At 60.8% G+C, this 23,193-nt stretch overlaps 1 long non-coding RNA gene across 1 annotated transcript; it reads left to right on the top strand.

Annotated features, from left to right (window-relative positions):
• The first annotated feature begins 4,074 nt into the window (after positions 1-4,074).
• Positions 4,075-22,913, top strand: LOC142603796 (uncharacterized). The gene is made up of 3 exons (XR_012837678.1): positions 4,075-4,097; positions 21,774-21,915; positions 22,507-22,913. It is a non-coding gene; the product is annotated as an uncharacterized LOC142603796 (long non-coding RNA).
• Positions 22,914-23,193: the final 280 nt, after the last annotated feature.

Below are 23,193 nucleotides of genomic sequence, written 5' to 3'. Positions count from 1 at the left end.
GTTATCCCTGCACAGTTCACAAGGCTACGAAGGCACCTCGTCCTCGCCGTGCCTCTGTCCATGCACCACGGATGGGTGCACACAGGTGGGCACAGAGAGCCATGGCTTGCTTCCTCCATGGATCCGAGGTGCCCAGGACACTGCAGAGCCCTGGGGCGAATAAGGGTGCACAAAAGCTGGGTGCCCATGGCGGGGGGTGACTCTGCCTCTTGCACCCAGAGGTGCTGGCACGTGGCGGGGATGCCAGTGGTACCCACGGGAGCGGGATGCAGGGGGATGCCCTCCAAGGATGCCACAGCTGCGGGATTTACACGCCACGGGGCAGCGGTGCCAGCCATGCCGTCAGCCCCGGCAGCGGTCGGTGGGGCCTGGCACCCCGCCACGTCCCGGCGAGGAAGAGCTTTGTTTCCCGGTGCCAGAGCAGGTCCTGCCGGGCGGCGTGGCAGCATCCTGCAAGCTAATTACGAGGCAGGCCGAGGAGGAGGTCTGTCTGCACAGGTGTCTGTCAGCAGGGCGCTGGCACTCATGCCGCCTAATTAGACACCCTGCCAGCCTTTAATGAGAACAAATGAGAGGCCAGCCAGTGCGGGGCTGGGCCGCGGCATCCAGACCCTGTCCCACGTGCTGGCTCTGGCCCGGTGCCCTTGGAGATCGAGTGACCACTCTCATCGGGGCATGATGGGGGGGGGCAGAGCTTGCCTGGCCCCACCATGCCCCCCTGCAGCAGCCCACACCCCGCAGGGCACCGGCTACCACCCCACATGCACCATCCTGGCACCCCCTGGCCCATCCCTGTCCCCTTGCCCCCTCGCCCCCTCACCAAGTCCTGTTGGGAGCTGGGTGTTGGTGCTCCCTCGCTGCAGGGTGTCCTGCCCTACCCTGCCATCTCCCCCGCAGCCTGTCTGGTTGCAAAGAGGGGAGCTGAATGCCAGGTGGATCTCCCCGCATAGGCTGAGCGTCCAGTTATCCTGTTGTCAGATGGATAGCTGCTGGTGCCCCATGGGACATCCCATGGCATGCAGATTGTCACCTCCCCTGGCAGCACCCACCCAGCTGCACCTTGGGACTCCAAAGCTCTCGCTTGGATGCTTAGAGGCTGTGCACGAGCAGGAAGGCGTTTGCAACACGGATCCCTGTGCAGCTCTTCCATGTCTCTCTGTAGTCTGAAGGCAAGCGGAGCGGTGCGCTGGGTTGAGCACGAGTGGTCTGGAGCAGCACGTCCCTGTGCCTGAGCCCCGGGGCACAGGCAGGCTCCCTTATTGGAGCAGGGATGGACTGGGAGGCCGGGACAAGTTGGGAGCACCAGGTGTGCTCTGAAAACCTCAGTGAGACTTTAGGACGGGCTTTAGGAGAAGATCTCAGGACACATGTGCCTCCGGAGAGGAAGGTTTAACCCAACAGCAAGACCTCAGGCAAGCCTGGAGGCGGCAAAGGGGCCGAGCAAGGTGCAGAAGGACAGGGTGACGGGCGAGGATGGTGCTGCCAGGAGAGAGCACTGGAGCCAGCCCAGCCCCGGTTATAAACTCCCTCTGCGAGTAGATTTGCACACCAGTGGGCACCGGGGCATCGCGGCAGGCGTGTGCCCAGCCTGAGAAGTGGGGAGAGGAGCCCAGCCGGGGGGGCGGAGGGCCCCCACGCAGCACGCCGGCTCTGCAGCAGCCCTATAAATAAACACACCCACACGCCGCGGCACACACGCCGGGATGCTGGGGGGAGGCAATTGCGTGCAGCTCCCGGCGGACAGCAGGGAGTAATGGGACGAGACCGAGCATGGGGAAATGCTGTGCGGGTGTTAGGAAACGTCACCTGCCAAAGGAGCGATCAGGAGGAAGGCAGCTCCCCGGGGAGCCGGACATGCTGCCTGCTCTGCAGGGCACGGGCAGGGCTGGGGCGGCCCCGGGGCCCCCAGGCAGGAGGGTGTCTGAAGTAACACGCCTGCGCAGTCTGGAGGGGGAAATGTGCCATTAGGGGACATGCACGCCTCTGCACCCCTCCTGTACACACACAGAAACGTACGTGCACACACACATTGTCCCCCGTGTGAGTGCACGCACACATCTCCATCCCTGCGTGTTACCCTGTGTGCGTGCAAACTCCCCTTTACCCCCGCCTTTACCCCGGTGCGCACACCCCTTTGTCCTGGCATGTCCCCTGCCATGCTCACCCACCTTCACTTCTCGTGTGTCCCACACGCACACACCTCCATCCCTCCTGCACACATCTCAGCCCTTGGGTACCTCTGCCTGCATGCGTCTCCCTTCTTCCCGTGTGCATCCCCACCGAAAATCACCCCCACGGCACCCGGGGCCGGCAGCCCTTGTCCCCGGGGTCCTGCCTCCCCAGGGCTGGAGAAGGACGGCTGGATCTGTGCCCCCACATCTCTGCCAGCCCAGCTTCTCCCGGCAGGCTGCCGTCATGCCGCGGCTTAGAGAGGTTTAAGGGAAAGGCGGTGACGTGCCGGGTTGGAGGCCAAGGCCAGCCCCACCGCGCCAGGCAGGGGGTGGTGGGATTTGCTGGAGTGCCGGGCAATTTCCCTGCCGCTCCGCTCTGTCCTCTCATTTTCGCGGCAGGGTCTGAGTGGTTGATGGGCAGGTTGGTATCACTGGCGCAGTCCCTCTCTGCTCCGCCGACGATGCTCACCTGCCTCCCAGCCCACCCAGTGTGTGGCTGGAGGAGGTGAACGTGGAGTAAGGGGCTTCACTGTGAATTTGCAAGCCTTCGGGGTGGGCAGGGGCCATGCAGCATCACCAGCAGTCCCAGCTCCATCCAGACACAGCCCCGCTCCTCCTGCAGCCCTGGCAGGCTGTGCTGTGGCTGTACCGGGCATCCCACGGCACTGGCCGCAGTGCGAAGGGGAGGAGGCAGTTGCAGGAGGAGGACGGAGGCAGCTGGGGACCAGGATGCTGCAGCCATGCGGGTCCCCTCCAGCCCGCCACGGACCAGACACCGGGGAGCCACCCGAGCCGGCACTGCCAGCGGGGCAGAGACGTGGGGCAGGTGGGGTCCCGCAGCCTCAACACCCCTTCAGCCCCTTTCCAGGGAGGCTGGGCGCTGGCCTGCAGGGATGATGGAGCGGATGATGCTCTTGGTCTGAGGCGAAAGGCAGAGAAGAGTTGCCATGGAGACCAGCTATGTCATTTTAAGGAGGCACGGAGGCATTCGCACCCACCCCTCTCAGATGAACCCCAGCAGCGGGAGGCAAGGGGAGCGGGGTGGGGGTAACCGGCATCCCCTTAAATCCCAGGAGGGTCGGCTGGTCCTCAGCAGTGCCACCCCACGCGGGAGCTGGGAGTGGGGCTGCAGGCAGGGCTGCCTGCCCAGGGCATGCCTGGGGGCCAGCATCCCTCGGGGACAGCTGGGAGCAACTGGTGGCACTGGGGCAGAGTTACTCTGCTGCCAGCCCAGCCTGAGCAGGTGACAGGGAACAGCCTGCGAGGAGCAGAGGTCAACACATTGCCCACCCCCCCCATTTTCCCGAGATGGCCCCATGTGCTGGGGAGGGGCTGCGAGTGCCAACCAAGAGGTTGGGGTGAGGTTCAGGGTGAAGGCAGTAATATCTTGGCTTTCTGGATAATTTAAGCTTTGATTAAAATAAGGCTTTACATATTAGCAGCCCTCCCTTCCCTGCAACTGGCGGGAGCGGGAACGCTGCTGCTCGGCCTCCCGGCACCTGCGGGCAGCTCTGGTGCCTCTGCTGGAGTCCCCTCCGCATTGCCACGGCCCCTCCGGCTGCTCACATGCGGGGAGAAATTATCCAGGGGGGGTTAAATGTAGCAGCACCTCCAAAGGGAAAAAACAGCCCCAAATATGGAGGCAAATAAAGGGATGCAAAGGTCCCTCCCCCCGCCCTGCTCCCCCTGGGCAGGAGGGGGTTCGGGTGTGCACTGCTCCCATGGGGCAGCCGCAGGGCCGGGGCTCGCTGCTTGGTGGGGGTTTGTTGTAGCTCTCCTTGTCCAGCCGTCCCCTGACCCTTTGCAGCGCCGACACCCCAAGGCTGAGCAGCTCCGTGATGCTGCCAGTTCTCCCTGGGGCTGTCACGCTGCTCAGCACTGTCGCTGTTCGGATGGGACTGGAAGAAAACCGGCGTAGCTGCACCGGTAAGTTGATGCCCGGGAGGATGCCAGGTGCTGAGGGTGGCTGTGAGAGCTTCTAGCCAGAGTGCCCGGGGCAGGGGTCTGCAGCAATTTGGGGGGGGGGGGGGGATGTGGCACAGGAGGCAGCCAAGCCTGCAAGCTGCAAACAGAAATGATGCCTTGATGGAGTGTGGGGAGGAAGGAGGGCGGCCGACTTTGGCACAGCTCAGAGGGAGGTGCTGGTGCTGGCACTGTCCTGGGCGTCAAGGTCATGGAGGCAGGGTTCAGAGACATGGTCCCCTGGCAGATGCTTGCCCAGAGCAAGGGGACATGGACATGGGGCAAGGGGCTGCGCACCGTATGTGGTGTGAGGTGTGTACACACACTGTGTGTGCAGTGTGAGCTGTCTGTTCATGCAGTGCAGGTGTGCAGGGAAGGTGTGTGGACGTGCAGAGTGCATGGGAGCTGTGGGTGCACCAAGCATGAGATGTGGGTGCAGTTCGTGTGTGCAACGCGGCGTGTGTGCACGCCTGCAGTGTGGTGTGCACGCAGTGAGCTGCAAGTCCGTGCACTGCAGCATGCAATGCGAGGTGCATGCATGCAGTGCAGGCTCACTGTGGGAGGTGTGAGCTGTGCAGTGCAGGGAGGTGTGCGCATGTGGTGCACACTCACTGTGGGAGGCGTGAGCTGTGCAGCACAGTACGCCACGCAAGGCGTGTGGATGCATGAACTTGGCGAGAGGAGCACAGTGTGCGGCTGCACACCCAAGGCAGAGGGGCAGACTGCAGTGGCCAAGGACAGCATGGAGCAGGATTCAAGCGTTGGCACCCCGGCGATCCCTGGCTGGATCCAAACAGGGTCCAGCTGCTATACATGTCTCCCAAAACCTCAGGGAGCTCTTACCCCCGGTGCTGCTCGGCAGCGGCATCACCCTCGCCCAGCTGCTAGAGCCTGGCACGCGCCCGCAGCCACCCGGCCGGGCGGGAGCATCTCCTCCTGCCGTGCCTGCCAAGACTCCCACTCCCGAGACTCTACGACAGGAGAAAAGGGAACAAAAATTCACGTTTTCACATTTAGCTTCCTTTGTACTCAGCTAATTAGCGCCTGAGTCTGGTGATGTCATTAAAGCAGCACTAAGTCTTTATTGGGGTAATTTAATTTTCCCTTTCATATCAGGATGATTTCCTTTGTTGGGGTAGGTGCTGGGGAGGGGGAAGGGCCCGTGCAGACAATTGCTATTGTCAGGATAAATAATTCCCCAGTGGATTGACAAGGGGGGAGGTGGGCTGGGGGGCTGGGAGCTGTCACTCACCCGGGTGGCAGCAGGAGCTGGCCAGCCCCCGGGAGCTGGGTGCCGTGGGGTGCCTCTCCCCGTGTCGGGTGGGCTCCCCAGCCAGCGAGGCACCTGCCTCCGTCCCTTTCCAACCACCAAAACCGCGGCAGTCTTGACATTCGTCAGGCGGGTGGGTAAAGTTCAGGGTCTCCCGTACAGCTGCCCCGCTTCTCCCACCCCATCACCCTCTCTGGTGAGACGGATGGTGAGAGGAGGGAAGCGGATTACAATGGGGTAAAAGGAGCATTCCTGAGGCATCGGGGACCCCACGTGTAGTAACCCGCTAGAGAAACACGGGGCTCGGCATGCTGCTGGGACAGGCGGGGGAGCGGGGAGCTGCCGGGGCTGGCAGGGACCAGGAGGAGCCCTCGCAGGCGTCTCCCACCTCAGGGAGCGGTAATCCCTGCCCTAGGGATGGTTGGAACTGGGCTCAGCAAAGATCACACACACACCCCCCCTTTCAGCCCCTCTCCGGGCTCTGCGTGCAGTGCGGTGATGCTTGAGCACTCCCTGCCACAGCAAACTGGGCACGAGGAGGGGGCGGCTGGCGTGGGGCAGCATGTGAGACCCAGTGCTCGGGGTCAGAGAGGGGCAGGAGGTTCTTCAGCATTGCACGTCCCTGGACGCCCTCTGAAACAAGTCTCCAGCCCCTTTCCCAACCCTGTCTGCCCCTGCCTGATGACCCCTCAGTCCCTGGCCCCATGCTGCCCCAGCAGGGATCCCAAACACAGGGCGAGAGGCGAAGGAGATGTCCTGTGGGGCCGGAGCTCCTGAGGACTGGCTCTCTCTGTCCCTGCAGAGCATCACTGGCAGCAGGTCCCAGTCCCATCCCTGCCCCATCATGTTCGCCATCCCCCCGCCCTCCTGAGCATGGGACAAAAAGGTGGCACGTCCCCGGGAAGCAGCTGGGAGACGAGAGGAGTTGACATGTGCCACTGCTCAGCTCCCAGTACCCCAGGAGTTTGGGCACGACCCACGGCAAGGCCCCGAAGCGGCGATGCATGGGGCAGGCAGACACGGGTATGTGTTCTGCCCGGGCAGAGCTGGTGGCAGCGGTGCCCTGGTCCAGCAGAGCATTGCCAAGGTGGGAGGGGGGGCTGGTGTGATCCCAGAGCCCTAACTATCAGGTCTAACTGTCCAGATGCTTCCAGAGGAGGAGGTGAGGCCTGAAAAGGGGAAGGGATGTGCCCTGGAGGAGAGGGTGACTGTGGGGAGCCCACAGGACCACCCTTGGGTCCATCTCTAGAAGGAACCAGGTCCTTACATCCCTTCTGGAGCCTGCCCTGCAGGTCCCACCTTCCCTGAAGCCCCCTGAGCGCTGCTGCCGGCTCTGGTGAGGGGCAGACGGGCTGCAGAGGGGAATGTCACACCCAAAACGCAAACACCGGCTTGTTGGTAATTAGCAAACATTTCAAGAGGAATGATGAGAAGCCAGTGACAGGCGGGCGGGTTTCTATTAAAAGCTGCCACGTGTGATCCTTCTCCAAGCCTGCCGGCCCCTCCTTACCTGGCGCAGGGGAAATCAGATGCAAACCTGACATTAACGCAGCGCTCAGGGTGAGCTTTAATTGCAGCCATGGCAGGAGCGGCAGAGCTGGGGGATGGCGGCGGGGCCCGGGCGGCAGGGTGACGGGCGCCCTCACCTCCTGCCGCCGGGAGGGGAGCTGCCCGGTGCCTTTGGGTGCTCTCCTCCCCACCATCCTCCTCCCCGACCTTCTTGCAGAGGGTGTGAGTCACGAGGCGCACTGAAGTGAGCACTCGGCACCCCGCGTGTCTCCACAAGCAGAGGCACTTGCTTAAATGTTAAGGGCTTGTTTGCATCCAGTGGAAGGGAAGCAGGAGCTGAGCGCCAGCTTGCCAATTGCTCCTCCGTGCCTTCCGGAGCCAAGGGGCCAGGGAAGTGCTCATCCACGCAGGGAAGCATCCTCGAGTGATTCCTCCATGCTCTCAGCCCCCAAAATGCCTCTTTTCAGCATCATGTGTTTTGGGTTTTTTTTCTGGCTTAAAGACTTTCCAGAGCATCCCAAGCATTATGGAAGGAGCATCCCGGACATTAGAGAAGGTGCATGCATGGCCAGGGCAGCATCTGCAAGGTGGCCCCAGGGCTAATGCACGGTGGTGGAGTGGGTCCTTGTCTCAGACGTTCCAACCAAGCCCAGGAGGAGCCAGGGCACGCAGCGCTGGAGCAGGAGGAGCTCAGGCCAGCAGCATCCAGGCAGAGATGCGGTGGCCTTGGGCCGGTATGGTGGAGATTGTCACGGAGCAGGGGCTGAGGGTGGATCTGCTCAGCAATACATCTTGCGAGTGACAGGAGCTGGGAGAGTAACCTAGTTCTGGCTTTATGAGATTGGCTCCCCCGATCCCCACTCCGTGAGATGAAAGTGAGTAATTACTGTCTGACTCGGCAGAACGGCGAAGGAGAAGATCAGCCGGAGAGGCCAAGCCTGCCAGCAGTCAGAACCATCGCTCTGCGGGCTGGTGAGCATCTCTTGCCCCTGCTCAAGGGGTGAGCAGTGGTGCCTGCGTCCCTTGCCATCATCTCAAGGTGAAGGCTCCCCTTGCTTCACGATTTCTGCTGGCCTCACCACCCTCACACCTCACTCCCAACCTTTCTGCTGTCCAACAAGTCTACCCAAACAGCAACCAGCCTGGAGCTGGGGGTAACCCCAAGACCATGAGCGAGGATGAACAGTGTCCTGCTCTTGGCAGGGTCCTCTTGCAAGTGATTTGCTGAGCGACAGCAAGGTTTTGCTTTTAATGAGGACTGGTCATGCTGAGCAGGGTTTTGCTTGGTCTCCTGCTGCCCTGGGCTTGCTGAAGGAGGTGGGTCTCTCTCAGCTGAGCTGAAGACATTCTGGGAGTGACACGGGTTCTTCCTTAGAGCATCCTTGGGGAGTTTCTAGCTGTGGTTCTGCCAGGATCTAGCACTGGGTTCGAGAGGCCCCTTCCACCCAGTCCCCTCTGTCCTGGCCATGCAGCCATGGTCCTCAGTTAGCTGAGACCTCCTGCGATGCAGCTCAGGAGGAGGCAGTGCGGGGTGCGAGGGCTCTTCCTGCTCCATGTCAATTTGGAGCAGTGGGATCCTTGCAGGGGAGATGTCGCAGAAAGGCAAAGAAGTGCCCGAGGACATCGGTGACACCTCTCCCCCATCACTGCTGCCGAAGGTGCCGGCTCTCAAAGGCACGTGTAGCTGTAGCAATCCCACCACCACCAAGAAAACTCCAGAGCGAGGATGCTTCAGGGTGGCTGGGGACATCACAAGGGGTTATTACCCAAAACAGTCAGCCGGGGTCCTTGTGGGGAGAAGGTCTGCAGGGGAACCCCCAGGTCCTAGCATGGAGCTGAGGACAGCAGGTCTGGGGCAAAGGACTGTCATAAGGCAATAGCAGCTCTCCTCGCTGTCAGCCTCTGCTAGCTGGATCTGCCCTGGACCTTCTGGGTGGTCTTCCAGGGTTGACAGGGTGCCCCAGTGTCCCCCATGGGTGGTGACACCCTCTTTCCTTGCATCCAACTTCTGACTGCTGGACAACTCTTTGGATGACCTCGCACCCTCCATCTGCTGCTGTTAACCAGCTGTCCACATTGCCTTCACCACCATTCTGACCTTCAGGAGCTCCCTTGTTTCCTTAGCTGGTACATGGAGGGGGGGGTCCTGTGCCGCAGGCTTGGCCGGGCTGTCATGTCCCCACTTTGGGGTGACCATCAGGGCTGCGTCCCTGCCTGTCCTGGCTGTTGCTGCTGCGCACGCTCAGCAGCACCGCGTGGGTCTGCGCCTTCCACATCGTACCTGGTTAGGGTGATTTGTGTCTTACAAACACTCTAGTCATTGTTTAAGTGCTCTTCTTCGGACTACAAAAGTACAGGCACCTGCCACACTTCTCTGCTCCTTAATGTATTGTCTGGCTTGTCTGTCTTCCCTCGAGGCTAAAAAATCCCTCTGCCCAGGCAGTGTTGCTGAGCTCTCCTCCTGCTCGGGGTCACTGCTCCTATCAAACATGTTGGTGAGCTGCACCCGTGCTCTCAGTTTTATTTCTGCAGGAAATAAAAACCTCACGCTTGTTTTCCCACCTATACCCTCTGTGCTCAAACCACCAGTTTTTAGTCCTGGGGCACATGCAGGGGCTGCCTTGGGGTCCCCCCGCTCCTGGACCACGGACACCCCATCGCCGTGAACCCACCAAGCACCGTTGCTGGTGCCAGAGGACCATCCTAGCTCTGCCGCAGCACGGGACTGTGCCGTGCAAGCTGGACCAGCAATCCCGGAGCACCCACGAGGGTTGTCCCAGCCCGGGAGATGCTGGGGTGGGTGGCACCAGCAGCATGGAGGTGACTGGGGAGAGGCAGCGACGCTGCTGGAAGAGGCAGAGGGAACCAAGGGGGGATACAGAGGGGTCCTGCCACGGATAAAGGGATGAGTAAGGTAAGGAGGGATCCCCAGCCCGGCGCTGGTGCGATGGAGCACGCGGCAACCCCTGCCCGGGTCGGTGGGGCTCCCCCCCCTCCGCAGCTCGCTGCAGAGGGGCCCTCGAGTGCATGCGAGTGAGGAAAGGCGGGGAAGAGGGGGGAGAGAGATCTTTTCATCTAAAAGGTTACATTTGTCCTACTTCCTCCCATCTCCAGCAATTAACTTGAAGGGAGACATCACTGCTAATTGAGCAGTGAAGATCAGGAGCAACAATTACGCCTTTTGACAAGAGACAGCACAAGAGGGACTGCTCCGAGGCTGAGAATGGTAGGGAACGGTTTCTATGGCAATATAACTTTCCTCTCTTCCTCTCCAGCCATAGAAATGATAAAAATGTAGATTTCTCCCTGATTAATGATTTAATGAAAATAAAGAAAATTCTTAAAAAAAAAAAAAAAAGAAAAAGGAAAAGGGGGGGGGGGTGAAAAAATCGATAGGAGGCAATGTTTAGCATGAGTCTGCGGCTGCGGGGAGAATCGATGTCCTTCTCCAGGCTGGACGTGGTGAAATCTATTACAGCAACGTGCCGAGGACTCAAAGCGGCCCTGCCATTTGGTAATTAGGCAGCGGGCTCACACGGGGGAAACGTGAGGGCTATATTCAGATCTCTGATCAAAGGAGCTGCCCATCAAAGAGCTCCTCGCGCTGGCTTCTCCAGCAAACCTTCGCGCTCGCTCCACGTCTCTCCTGCCTTCCTTTCTCCTGCCTGCCTTCCCCCAGCCTTCCACACTCCTCCCCGAAATCATTATTTTTAATTTTAATTATTCAGCCCATTCTCTTTGTGAGGCGGCCAGGAAGGGCTGCCGGGGCGGCTGCCAGCCCAGCGAATGGTGATGCCGCGGTAGCTGCTGGCGAGGTGATGGCGCAACGTGCCGGCGAGGTGTCCCTGCGCCGGTGGCAGGCGATGCCACGGCTGTGCCACACCTGGGAGCAGGCAGCGTGTCCGGCAGAGGTGCCGGCAGCCACCCCAGGTGCTGTGACGTGACACATCTCCTGTCCTGCTGCAGCCACGGGGAGAGCAGCGAGGAGGAGGAGGAGGAGGAGGAAGTTCGAGCCCCTCGCTCCTTTGGGGGAAAGACCTGACAGGGGGCAGGCAGGGCGTGCGGCAGCTCGGGGCTCTGCACAGCCCGTCACCGAAGGCATCGCAAGGGCCACGTCCCTCCGCATCAGTCAGCAGCAGCTGCTGGCTGCCGTGCTGCGCTGCCAGGGTGGGTGAGCCGGCAGCAGAGCCTGGGGGGCGAGCAAAGCCTTTCTGAAGCCCTCTCTTCCCCCTGCCTCGCCAAGTCGGCACGAGCATCCTCTGTTTTGCAGCACATTCTGCAGCCCATCTAGTCCCCCCTCGAACAAGCAAGTTTTAGGTGGTTTTGTTTTCCTTTATGGGGACGCTGCTTTAGGGTGTGGTGGGGTGGCTGGGGTGGGACTGGGGAAACGATGCAGCAGGTTCAGGTAAGCTTCGTGCCCATTCCTCTAAACAAAATGCAACCGGCTTCAGCAAGCAGAACCCATCTCTGTAAAACACCCCAGGCAGAGAGGAGTGAACGGGGGATGCAGCCCCTCGGCTCCTGCAGCCATTCCCCCGAGCCCAGCCCAGGGCACGGGGTGCCTCCTGCCACAGGGACCATCCCTGGTACCTCCATCCCCCCCGGCTGCCCCCATAGGGATGCACGCTCCCAACGATGGACTATTTGCTGGCAGCCCTGCAGCTGCCCGTCCTGCCCGTCCTGCCTGCTCCCACCCCAAGACGCGCGTCTCCAGCCCAGACACTCCGTAGGGGCAGAGCATGGGTGCACGGAGAGACTTTCCCACCTCCTCAGTTCCTATTTTATTGCCAAACTGAAGCATAAAACACACATAAACAAATCTAACGGCGAGAAATGGGTTGCTATCAAATCAACAAATTAATCTAATTATAGGGCTGATTAAATCGTATCAGATAAACCAGCGACTCCTTCCCGGCGCTCAGCCGACGCGCAGGGAGGCAGGCAGCTCTGCTTTTGGGTCCGGCTGAGCCACGGCACAGGCAGGGTCCGGCCACCTGGGGCTGGCAGCTTGCCGGCAGCCCCGGCACAGCGGGGAGCACCGAGCCCCCTCTCCCCCCTTGTGCAGGACGGCACAGCCTGCTGCGGTGCAAATTTGAATGGCAAATGCGGATGCAAAGTACATGATTCCCTGGGATTAAAGATGCTGCTCTAGCCTGCGAAATGTATGCGGGAGCCGTCTTTGGAGCGAGATTGCTTAAACCTAAGCCTGCTTTAGGTATTTGAGGAACAATTTTATCGGTGCTGTTTGCAGAGCTTTGCTGGGGCTGTTTCCACCTCTCCGTGCGCCTGCACACGCCAGCACCCATGTGCATGCGGGAATGCACTTGTGCACCAGAGCCCGCGTGTAATGCCCTCCCTGCCAGCCAGCTGCTGGAGAGAAAATGCATCCTGTGTGAAAGGCAAAAGCTCTTTATCGACTGATGACACCCACGAGGAGGGATGCAGGACTGCCGGCAGGTTTCACCCGGGAAGGTGCTGGGTGGTGCAGACCTTTGCTGGAGGGCTGGGTGGTTCTGGGGCTCCACACAATGGACTGGTTCCCTGGTTCCTGCAGGTGCTGGACTTCAGATCTTCCTTCTTGCAAGGCTCCAGATGGAAAGGTGGAGAAAGCAGCAGTGTGCCTGCCTGGCCAGGGATGTGCAGGCTCCCACAAGCTCCCACAACGCTCCCACACCTCGGTACATCTCAGTGAAGAAGGAAAATCCTTTTAAAAGTGGGTGTTGGCTCTGGTTTCTGGTGGGTAGCAGAGGTTTCGCTGCTGGTAAGTTGTTTTCCTCTTCCAGAGCATCCTTTGCTCCCAGCCATGGGTTGTATCAGCTCATGATTCTCCTCCTCATGCTCTTCTCATAGCCAAGTTGCTCTGTTCCAGTAACAAAGGTGTTGCACAATGGTATTTTGTCTCTTAATGGAAGATTATACCAGAGTGCTGTCAAGCTCAGCAGACGAGACGAGCTCGAGAGCCCGGTGTGGTGCAGAGCTCTTACCCATCTCAAGGGTCCCAGCAGATCCCACTTTGCCCCCCCAGCTTTGCAGGGGATGTTCCACTGGTGCTCTTCTCCTTCCCACCCCGGTTCAGGCCATCCTGGGCAGCATTTGGGGGCCAAGAAAATACACAGCAGGGGGTGAAGTGGAGCATCACCTGCTCATCGGAGCCAAGGGCAGGGTGGTATGGCTGAGAGCAGGCACATCTTGCCATCACCCTGGCAAGCGACATGTGGTGCCACATCTGCAGAGCTGGCAGAGAGGATCCCCACCAAGAGCCAGCCTGAGGGATAGGATTATGCAGCGGGCATTTAGGAAGAATAAAGATATGGCTTTGACAGGCCCAGCTGGGCGGATCGGCCCAGCAGAGATGAGAGCAAACCCTCCTTTTGTGTTCAAAGGCTCCTCTCCGTTGCCTGTCCCCAGCATGCGATGGCTTGGCAGCACCGCAAGGGCTGGGGTACCAGTGGGGAGCAGCCGGAGTGGGCAAGGGGTGTTCAAAGCAATGCCTTCCCAGGCAACGAGCTCAGCTTCGGACAGTCTCTCGCTACTATTTTTTATCAATCAATCCTTAATCTGTCCTTCCCCTTTGTAAAAACACGTAGATAATGCAAGCACCAGCTCAAGGATGCTCAGCTGCAAAGCCTTGCACCCCTGCAGCAGAGACTGCCCAGAAATATTACTCAGGGTGCACAGCACAAGGCAGATTTCACGAGTTTTCGGTGCCCTGGACCGCGCCAGGACCTTGGGTGACACAGCTGAGGACAACCCCAGATGGTCCTGGAGTGGGATCTAGGCTGCTGGTGACGAGGACACTGCAGGCGGTGCTGGGCTCAGCGCCTCCCCCCCAGCCTTGCCAGGGGAGCACCCTCGGCTGGGGGGTACAAACCACCCACCTAAACATGCTCCCAGTGCTCCCCACTGCTCCCAGTGCCCGCACCCGCCCGCATTGGGAGTGTGTTTGTGTGTATGCATGCATATGCGTGTCTATGCAGAGGTGCATGCATGCACACACGCGTGCATACACATAGGTAAGTGTGCGTGCACGTGTGTACGTGCGTGCGTGTGTGTGTGTGTGCGTGCCCACGTGAGGATCAGCGTGCGCACGGCTGTGCACACGGGTGGGGGGAGCTCTGTTGAGAGGAACTGTTTCCCAGCCTGTGCTGATGCAGTTTAGCAATCAGAATAACTTTGCTGATGAATATTTAAGCTGAGCGCTGAATATTTAAAGCATTCAATTATTTTAATGGCTTCTAAGTGTGACAGCGGGAGGGGATGGGGGGGGGATGGCTGCCCCTGGGTCCGGCATGGGGCCCGTCGCAGGGCAGGCAGACAGGGGTGCCGCGGGCAGCCCCCGCTCGGGGCGGGGGGCGGGGGGGGCAGCATGTTGTCCCCAGCAGGGTGGCGGCATCTTCAGCGCGCTGCTGGGGAGCTGCCGGTGCCAAGCGCTGCTGGCTGCGGGTGCGAGCCCTGCCGGAGCTCGGCCGGGCGGGCAGAGCCGCAACGGGCAGGAGGCGAGCTGTGCCCTGCCATCCTGGCAGGCTGAGCTCTGTCCCAGTGCCCCGATTCCGGCATGAGCAGCCTCGGCGTGTGCCAGCGCTGGTGGTGCCACCCCCATCCTCTCTGCCACCAGCGATGCTCCCAAGCTGCGCCTGTCCCCGTCACCAGTGCCACCATCAACACCGCGGCACACCAGCCCCGCAGACACCCCCCCTGGGATGCGAGGGTCCCGCAGGCATGCAGACAGGACGCCGCAGCCTCCATCACCCCCAAAGACCCCCCGAAGGCAGGTCGGTGGTGGTGGGAGCACGGCATGCCCACCCTGGCTGGCCCAGCCCTGCAGCCTGGCCCCACGGCTGGGTGCTGCCCCCGGGACCTGCCCGAGACCCATGGCAGGGAGGGTGGCAGGGAGCACAGAGGAGCACTTTCCCAGTGCATGCTCCTGCAGCCATAAATATTCATATTCTTATACTAATTTTCCATGTACTTTTCTGTCACATCCAATTTTATTTTAATTTCCCTTTATAAACCTTCACAGCTAATGCACTCTGTGCTCCCATGATTACCCCAATCAGCCGGCGCTTTAAACACAATCCCTGCAGGCAGCTCCTGTTGGAAGCTATAGGATCACCGAGCATCCACGCACAAGTTGCACACACTTGGCAGACCCACTTGCCAGGGCTGCAGCAGCTCGCCTTTGCCAGCCTGCGGTGGGTACAGCTCCCACCGCCGTGGGCACGGTCTCCAGGCTGTGCTGGGCTTCTCGTGGTGACTGGACAAGAGGACATCTCCAGAGTCCTGTGCCTGTCCAGCACCATACCTGCAGGTCTGTGCCACGCCATGCCATGCCGGCTGCCCAGTCTCGGAGGTGCTGTGCTTGCCGGGAGGTACCACGTGTGTGTGTGTCAGCGCCAGTACTGGTGAGCGCTGAAGCTGGTGACTGTGCCGTGGCCCACCTGTTTGCCACACAACTCGGGCAGCCCTGGCCAGGTCCTGCTCACCGTGTCCAACATGCTGCTGCCTGCCTGCCACCGGCATCCTGGCATGGCTCGGTGCCACCGCACCGCTGCTCCCATGGCATTGCGGGGGTCCGGCAGTTGTGCCAATGCTGAGCCAGCACCAGGGCCACCGGGGATGCCATCAGCAATGAGAAGGGTGCTGGCTGCCTGAATTGTGCCACCCTGCCCGAGGGGACACGTCCCTGCCCTGGATGCAAGCTGGCTGGCACTGCATGTGCACATGTGTGCATGTGTGTACCCACACCCACATGTGTGTACAGGAGTGTTTGTGTGCGTGCACCGCTCGGTCCCTTGCTGAGGACCTCGAGCCAGCCCATGGCCTGGGCACACAGTGGGCATTGGGCTGGGGGACAGGACACATCCCCAGCAGGACAGGACATCTCCCCAAGATGGAGAGGACATCTTTCCAGTGGGGCAAGATGTGTCCCCAGCAGGCCAGGATGTGTCCCCAGCAGGGCAGGATGTATCCTCAGCAGGGTAGGATGTGTCCTCAGCGGAGCAGGATGTGTCCTCAGCAGGGTAGGACATGTCCCTAGTGGGGTAGGACATGTCCCCAGGCAGGACAGGACATGTCCCCAGCAGGGCAGGCCATCCGCCCTTGCCCAGGGGCAGCCCCAGAGCAGGGTCGCACAGCATCAGGCAACGGGAAGGGACGGGGCTGCCAGGACGCAGAGCACCACTGGCAGAAGGAGACAGCGCATGGATGGTAGTTTGTTCCTCGCCATCCACAGGGACATGAATTAAAGAGGCTGTGGGAGCCCGTGCCGATCTCCTGCTGGCGGTCCCACGAAAATCCCCCCGTGGGCAGGGGCAGGGCGGCTGCCGTGCTCCTGCCAGCCGTGGGAAGTCACTCAGGCTCCGCTCGCTCACTTCTGAAGACCTCTTGATAAACATTTATAAACATTTGTAGTATTTTAAATTTCCCCTCAATAATTTATGAATAGTTATTTTATATACTTTAAAGAGGGTAATAATGTAAAATTTATAAGGCGGGAGCGCTCAGAGTGGCAGCGCGGCGTCGCGGGGCTGGGAGCAGCCTTCCCCGCCTCTCCCAGCCGAGCGCTGATTGAAACTTTAAAGACTGCGGCAGCGGGGTAAAACGGGGCGTCGCGGGGACGTGGAGGGGCCCGGGGGGACACGTGAGAGAGGGGGACGCGGGGGACACGTGCGGCCGGGCGAGGCGGCGGCACCGAGGCTGGACCACGAGGTGCCCGGGCAGGGTGGTGGAAGGAGGGAGGGATGGAAAGGAAAGGAATCTGGGGATGGAGGGGATGAGAGGTGGAGATGAAAAGGAAGAAGGGGAGCGCGAGAGAGGGGCGAAAGGATGAGCAGAAGGAGTGAGGGAGGAGGGATGCGTGTGAGGGAGCGATAACCGCGGCGGGAGGCTGCGGGAGCGAGGGATGGGGAGAAGGAGGGATGGAGGGAACGGCAGGGAGGGGCAAGAAGCAGCTGGGAGTCGGAGATAAAGAGGGAGGAGAAGGGTGCCCAGCACCCAGCGCGGGAAGGTGTCAGGCAGACGGACAGACGGATGGATGAGGGGGTGGACGGACGGATGGCTGGGGGATGAGCAGAGCGGGAAGGAGGGAACAGGGAGAGGCATCTGCAGGGATGCACGGGGGAGTGAGCCGGCGTGCCCGAGTCTGCCACATGCCCCCACAGGTGGGGCGCATGAGCGAGGTTTGGGGTGCGGGGGTGCAGGGAGGGGTGGGGAATGCCTGGAGCCGCGGGGATGGGAAGAAGCATGTCTGGTGTCAAAGTGTGGTCGTGCCCAGGAGGCACCTCTGAGCGTGCACCAGGATGGGCTTGTGCAAGGCGCGAGCGGGAGCATGAGGGAGGGTGTGTGGGCAGAGTGTGATCACACGCGCAGTGGCTGAGCATACATGCAACGTGTGATAGTGCAAGGTGGGTGTGAGCACGCACAGACCATGAGTGCGTGGGGGGGGGGGTGTGCACGAGGCGTGAATGAGTGTACAAAATGTGCAGGGCCAGACGGTGTGTACAGCGTGTGTGAACGGGGTGGAAACCTGCTTGTGCAGGGGGTGAGTGTCAGCAGGGTGGGTGTGCTCGTGCTGGAGTGAGTGTGAGCAGAGCAGGTGTGCTTATACGGGGATGAGTGCAAGCAGAGGGGGGTGCTGGTACAGAGCATGAGTGTGAGCAGGGTGGGAGTGCTTGTGCAGGGGGTGAGTGTGCATGTGCTGCAAGTGTGCACGGGGCAGGAGTGCACGTGCAGAACATTAGTGCACGTGCATCTGAAGGCGAGGAGGTGACTGTGTGCTACGTGAGGGTCCCCCCCCTTCCCCCAATCTTCCAGGCGTCTTGTGGCAGGACCCCCACACCAAGGCACTCCCAGCACCAGCCGTGCCCTGGGGGACACCCCAAGGGTGCAGGGGCTGCACCCCACACCAGGCCCCCCGGGGCCACCCTGAGCTCCACGAGGACACGCGGCCGGTGGCCCTTCCCACGCGGGGCACACTAGCATGGCCCAGCTCAAAGGGAGAACCCCCAAAATCCTGCCTGGATTACCAAGGCACCTTAAATGCCCAAGCAAAATCTGGCAGGAGCTGGCAGCCGCAGAGAGGGACCTGCCACAAAATGATAACATCTTCCATGCTATATATAGCGCTGCCTTTATATACATATACAGACATATATTTATTTATGCTGCTTCAAGGAGGATGTCAGGGAGAAGGGGAATACACAGGTAGGGCATGGGTAGGACTGCAGAGGTGAAGTGTGCAAGGTGTGAGCATGTGCATGGGGCACGAGTGCATGTGCAAGTGCGTGCAGGGTATGAGCGTGCAAGGTGTGGGTGCCTGTGCAAGGTGTGAGTGCCTGTGCAAGGTGTGGGTGCCTGTGCAAGGTGTGAGCGTATGCCTAAAGCGGGAAGTGTGTGCAAGGTGTGAGCGCTAGCAGAAGCTGTGCAAGCCGTCTGCATGCAGGGTGCAAGTGTGCAAGTGCAAGACAGGACCGTGCACGCAAGACGTGTTTGCAGGTGACAAGCGGGTGTGCAAAGCACAAGTGTGTGCAGAGGGGCGCAGTGTCCCCCACAGGGGACCCATTGGGGCACAGGGGCGGGGGCACGCGCAGCACCGGGCACAACCTGGGCTGGAAGGGGAGGAGGCGAAGGGGCACCCTGGGCCAGGAGCGAGGAAGGTGCCTTAGCACTGTCAGTGGAGGGACGATTTCTTTATTTTGATGATAATTTCCCGGCGTTTGGGGCTGTCAGGTTCCTGGTTAGCAGCTCCCCCTCCGCGGAGCTGCTCCGTGTAGTTGACACCGCAATTGTTTTCTGAAGAGAACACGCGACTCTCTTCTTATGTATTCCCTTTCCCGGTGTTTGTATTTGCTTCAAAGTCTCCTCATCACCCTGTTTGGTGACAAAAACTCATGTCTGGAGATCAGGGTAATGTGTTTCTTTTCAAAGCCCGTGGAGGAGGGGGTTGGTAGACACAGGTTTGCTGCATTATTTACTTCCCCGCGGCGCTCTGCCTCACCGGCAGCCCTGCCTGCTCCCCCCGCCCCCTGCCACCCCCCGGGGTGCTGGGGCACCCACCCTGCCAGCTGGGACCCCCTGGGTGCTCAGCATCCCACCCCGTGCTCTGGGATGTTTGGGGGCGCGCAGGCACAGCAGCAGCCACATGGCCTGTGGCCACCTTGGCTGGTGGCCTGTCCCCTCCGGTGAGACCCCTGCAGATGTGCCCCTGCAGCTGGCGAGCAAATCGGGGCACGAAACTGGGTGTTGGAGATGGAAGGGGATGCGGGACTGGGGTGTGCCACCCTGAGCTCCACACTGGTGCTCAGCACCCTCCAAATAGCAGTGTGCAAGCATATAGTGTGTGTGGCTAGGTGTGTCCGGCTGGGTGTGCACACTGAATGCAGCTGGGTGTGCATGCTTGGGTGTGCACACTGAATGCAACGCGGTCAGGTGTGCACAGCTGTGCACATGCACGTTGAATGCAGCTGGGTGTGCACGGCTGTGTGCACGCACTGAGCACAACTAGGTGTGAATTGCAGGACCCGCTCGCACAGGCATGGGACACGTGCTGGGGAATCGCGCTGGCAGGTGTGCCAGCACAGCCTCCCCCCTCCACGTGTGTGCGGTGCCACGAGCACAGGCAGTTCTCTATCTAATTGATCAATTAATTATCTCCGGCATTCAGCTGCATATTGGTTTTAGATGAAGGGAGAGGCTAACAAGCGGATTAGGCGTGTGTGTCTTCAAGGGAGCGAGCGAACGAGCGGAGGAGATGTGGGAGGAAGGAAGAGAGATAGGAGATAGGCAAATGCAGAATAACGGCCCCTCACTACTGCAAGGGCTGGAGCCAGGAGCTGGAGTTGGCACCAGGGGCACAGCTGCAGCGATGCAGAGGAGCTGTGCAGAGGGTGCTCCAGGAACAGTGGTGCCGAGGCAGAGGATGCTCATGCTCCAGAAATGACGGGCTAAGGCAGGAGGGTGCTCCAGAAATGGTGATGCCAAGGCAGAGGATGCTCCAGAAACGGTGCTGAGGCAGGAGGATGATGCTGTGGCATGACAAGGGTGCTCCAGAATCCATGCTGAGTGCCCAGTGCCCACCGTGGTCTGCAGCGCTGGCCAGGCTCGTCCTTTCTCCATGTCCTTCTGTCCTGCCCGGGATGGCTGCGGCCAGTCAGGGGAGGCTCCTGGGTGCCACCAGTCCTCGTGGGCCGTGGGTTTGGGCAGGCAGCACGACCCAGCACGCTGGGGAGCACGGGCAGCACGGCTGCACCTCCGAGCCCTCATGTTTTCTAGGAAAATCAACACCCCAAAAGTGCTGGGTTCAGGCAAATCCAGGCATCTTTCCACTGATAGGAAGGATGACATCAGCACCAGCCCTGTCTCACCCTGGACCTCCCCGGCGATGCCTGACGGTAGCGAGCCCCCAGGGATGGCCCGAGGAGATTGGCTGGGGGTGTCAGCCATCCCGCCCTGCATCGGGGCTCATTAGTGGGACAGACTGTCACTCGGGCTGCAGCCAGCCCTGGGGGCACACTGGGGGCTGGAGGGACCCCTGGCAGCGTAGGGCGGGTGGCAGAGCCTTTGCATCCCTCCGGCACACTTTGCATCCCATGGGGACAGCGGGGAGGGCTGCACACCGGGCACCGAGCTTCCCCGGACGCCCGGGTATGGTGTCACGCTGCAGGTCGTGGGGGGCCAAGGGGGGCTGCAGGCAGGCAGAGCGCGGGGGCCGGTGTAGGCAGCACTGCCTGCCGTGGTCCCTGCCTGTCGCCCAAAGACCGCAGCCCCGGAGCGCCGTGTTCCCTGCCAATCTGTGTCAGGCACGATCCCCACCTGTCAGCCGGGGATATGACAGTCCATTAATGACCGTCGCGGAGCAGGATGGCTCTGCGCACAGGGGAGGGATAATTGTTTGACTTTCTTTACTTCCCATCCTGCTGTCACTTGCTCTTTGGAGCCCTGTCATCCATGCGGCATCCTCCAGCCCCCTCCCGCAGCACAAACAAGCACCACACGGCTCGGTGCGCACACACGCACTGTATCCTGCAAGCGTTGAGCAGCCCTGCACATGTGTGCGCACGCAGTGTGTACACACAACCCTTCTCCTGTGTGCATGCACAGGCGCAGCCTATATCCTGCATACATGTCACTCCACACGCATACACAACATATGCACACATATCTTTTGTTCTGGGGGCATTCAACACTAGGAAACACACCCGCATGCTCAAACACACCGCCTGTTCAGCGTGCGCACACACACACACACGTGCATATTCAGCCCTGGGAGATGTATGTACACGCACGCCCAGCCCATATTCAGCGCCGCGGCACACAAACACACCCATACAGTGCTCCCACACCCAACACCTCCATCCTACATGCATCTGCAGGCAGGGAGCACGCGCACGTCCTTGCCCGGGCACACGAGGGACCGGCATGTCCCAGTGCTTTTGCCAGCCGGGGACGCTGCCTTGTCCTCGCTCAGCTCCAGCCACCCTGCTCAGCCTGGCACAGGCACAGCTGTGGCCCCAAAACCTACCCTGGGGGGCAGGGGGGGTGTGACCCCCAAACATACACGCTGCATACATGGAGCATGCATAAGCGTGCACAGGTGTGTGCCCAGCCACTCCCTGAGCCCAGGGCTGGGTTCCCATCACGTCCCACAGGAGCAGGAAGGATGTGAGCAGGGCTGGGGCTGCGGGGCAGGCGATGTACCACTGAGGAGGAGGAGGAGGAGGAGGAAGGGGAAGGGGGCAACGTCAGCCGAGGTTGCGGTCACCGCGCAGCCAGGGGATGGGTTGGCTGGCCGCGACAACGTCGCACAGGGAAGGCTCGCTGCATCTGCCAGGGCCCCGGAGGGCAGAGAGCGTTTCCCTCATCAGCCGGGACTCGCTTGCCGCTCTCGGGCTGCCTGCCCAATGCCCGCAGCCGTTCCTCCTCCCCGCTGCGCCCGCCGCTTGCCTTGGCATAATTAAAGATCCAACGACCTTTGCCGGCTGCCTGAGATGCTGGAACAAATGAACGGTAAGCGCCAGATTACAGCCCGGCTCGGCAGCCCTGCAAATCCCTTTAATGAGACATTTAGGCAGGGCCAGCGGGGTGCCCGGCTGCCGGGGTGGGTTGGCGCAGGCAGTGACAGCACCTCGGCCAGCACGGCCATCACCTGGGCACGACGGCACCAACAGACCCCAGTCCTGACCCCATCCCTGTCCTGCTGGGCAAGGGTCCTCGGGGCACTGGCCCCACAAGCATCTTGGTAGCCAGCCCTCATTGCAGGGGTCAGCGTGGCTCCAGATCCCCCCACGTCCCCCTTTGCACCCACATATGTCCCATGGGAGCAACGCTGTGAGCTGCAGTGTGGAGGGGGAATGGCACTGGGACCAGCCTCCTGCGGGGACACGGGGTCCCCAGCCACGGGACTCAGGGACGGGCACGGCGAGCTCAGCCCGGAGCTGCCGGGAGGTTTATCCCTTCCAATTGTAATATCAAAAAATGAAAAAGCCCGAATGACTGATGGGGCCGTAAGGACACAAATCAATAGTTGACACCACGAACGATGTCTCCGCTCGTATTAGTGCCAAATTAAGCTGTTTACTCAAACTTTCCCCACACAAGGAGAAGCCGAGGCCAGCACGGGGAGCTGAAGATGGATGGCACACTCAGGGGCCTGGAGGCGTGATTTTTCTTGCCATGACAGACAGTTTGCAACAACGATGGCCTTCCCCTCCTCGCCTTCAACTTTGGAAGGTGGAGATGCGGCGAGGGAACTCGGAGAGCGTGTGGGCAGCAGGACTCCACCCGGGCACGCTGACTGCCGGGGCTCAGGGCTCACCAGAGCATCCTCCTGGCCAGAGAGAGCCCGATGCCTCTGTCCCCTCCTGGGGACACCTGAGATGGTGGCAGGGGCCAAGGTGGCCCCGGGATCCTCCGTGACATGTTGCAGGGGCCAGGTGAATCAGGAAACAGGGAGACATCCCAGCTGGACTCCCTCCCCGACCACACTGAGCTGAGTGGTGTTCCCAGCTTATCTGCACTGTCCCCACATGTCCCTGCCCCGGGGGTTATCTCCAGTGTCCCTGGGTGCCTCTGAGTGGGGACATTTATCCCCGGTGTCCCTGGCTGCCCCTGCCCTGGGACATGTATCCCCGGTGTCCCTGCCCCAGGTGTTACTCTCCAGCATCCCTGTGCTGGGTGTTTATCTCCAAAGTCTGTGGCGTGGTGTTCAGTGATTCACTGCTCCCACCTTGCTCTGGTTCCTGACTCCCACTCACCATGCCCGAGAGCCTGCGGTGACCACAGCAC

This window comes from Balearica regulorum, chromosome 14 (genome assembly GCF_011004875.1).
Source record: "Balearica regulorum gibbericeps isolate bBalReg1 chromosome 14, bBalReg1.pri, whole genome shotgun sequence".
In the NCBI taxonomy this organism is placed as follows: Eukaryota; Metazoa; Chordata; class Aves; order Gruiformes; family Gruidae; genus Balearica; species Balearica regulorum.
Note: the sequence above shows the minus strand (reverse complement) of the source record. Positions and strands in the feature narration are given on the sequence as shown.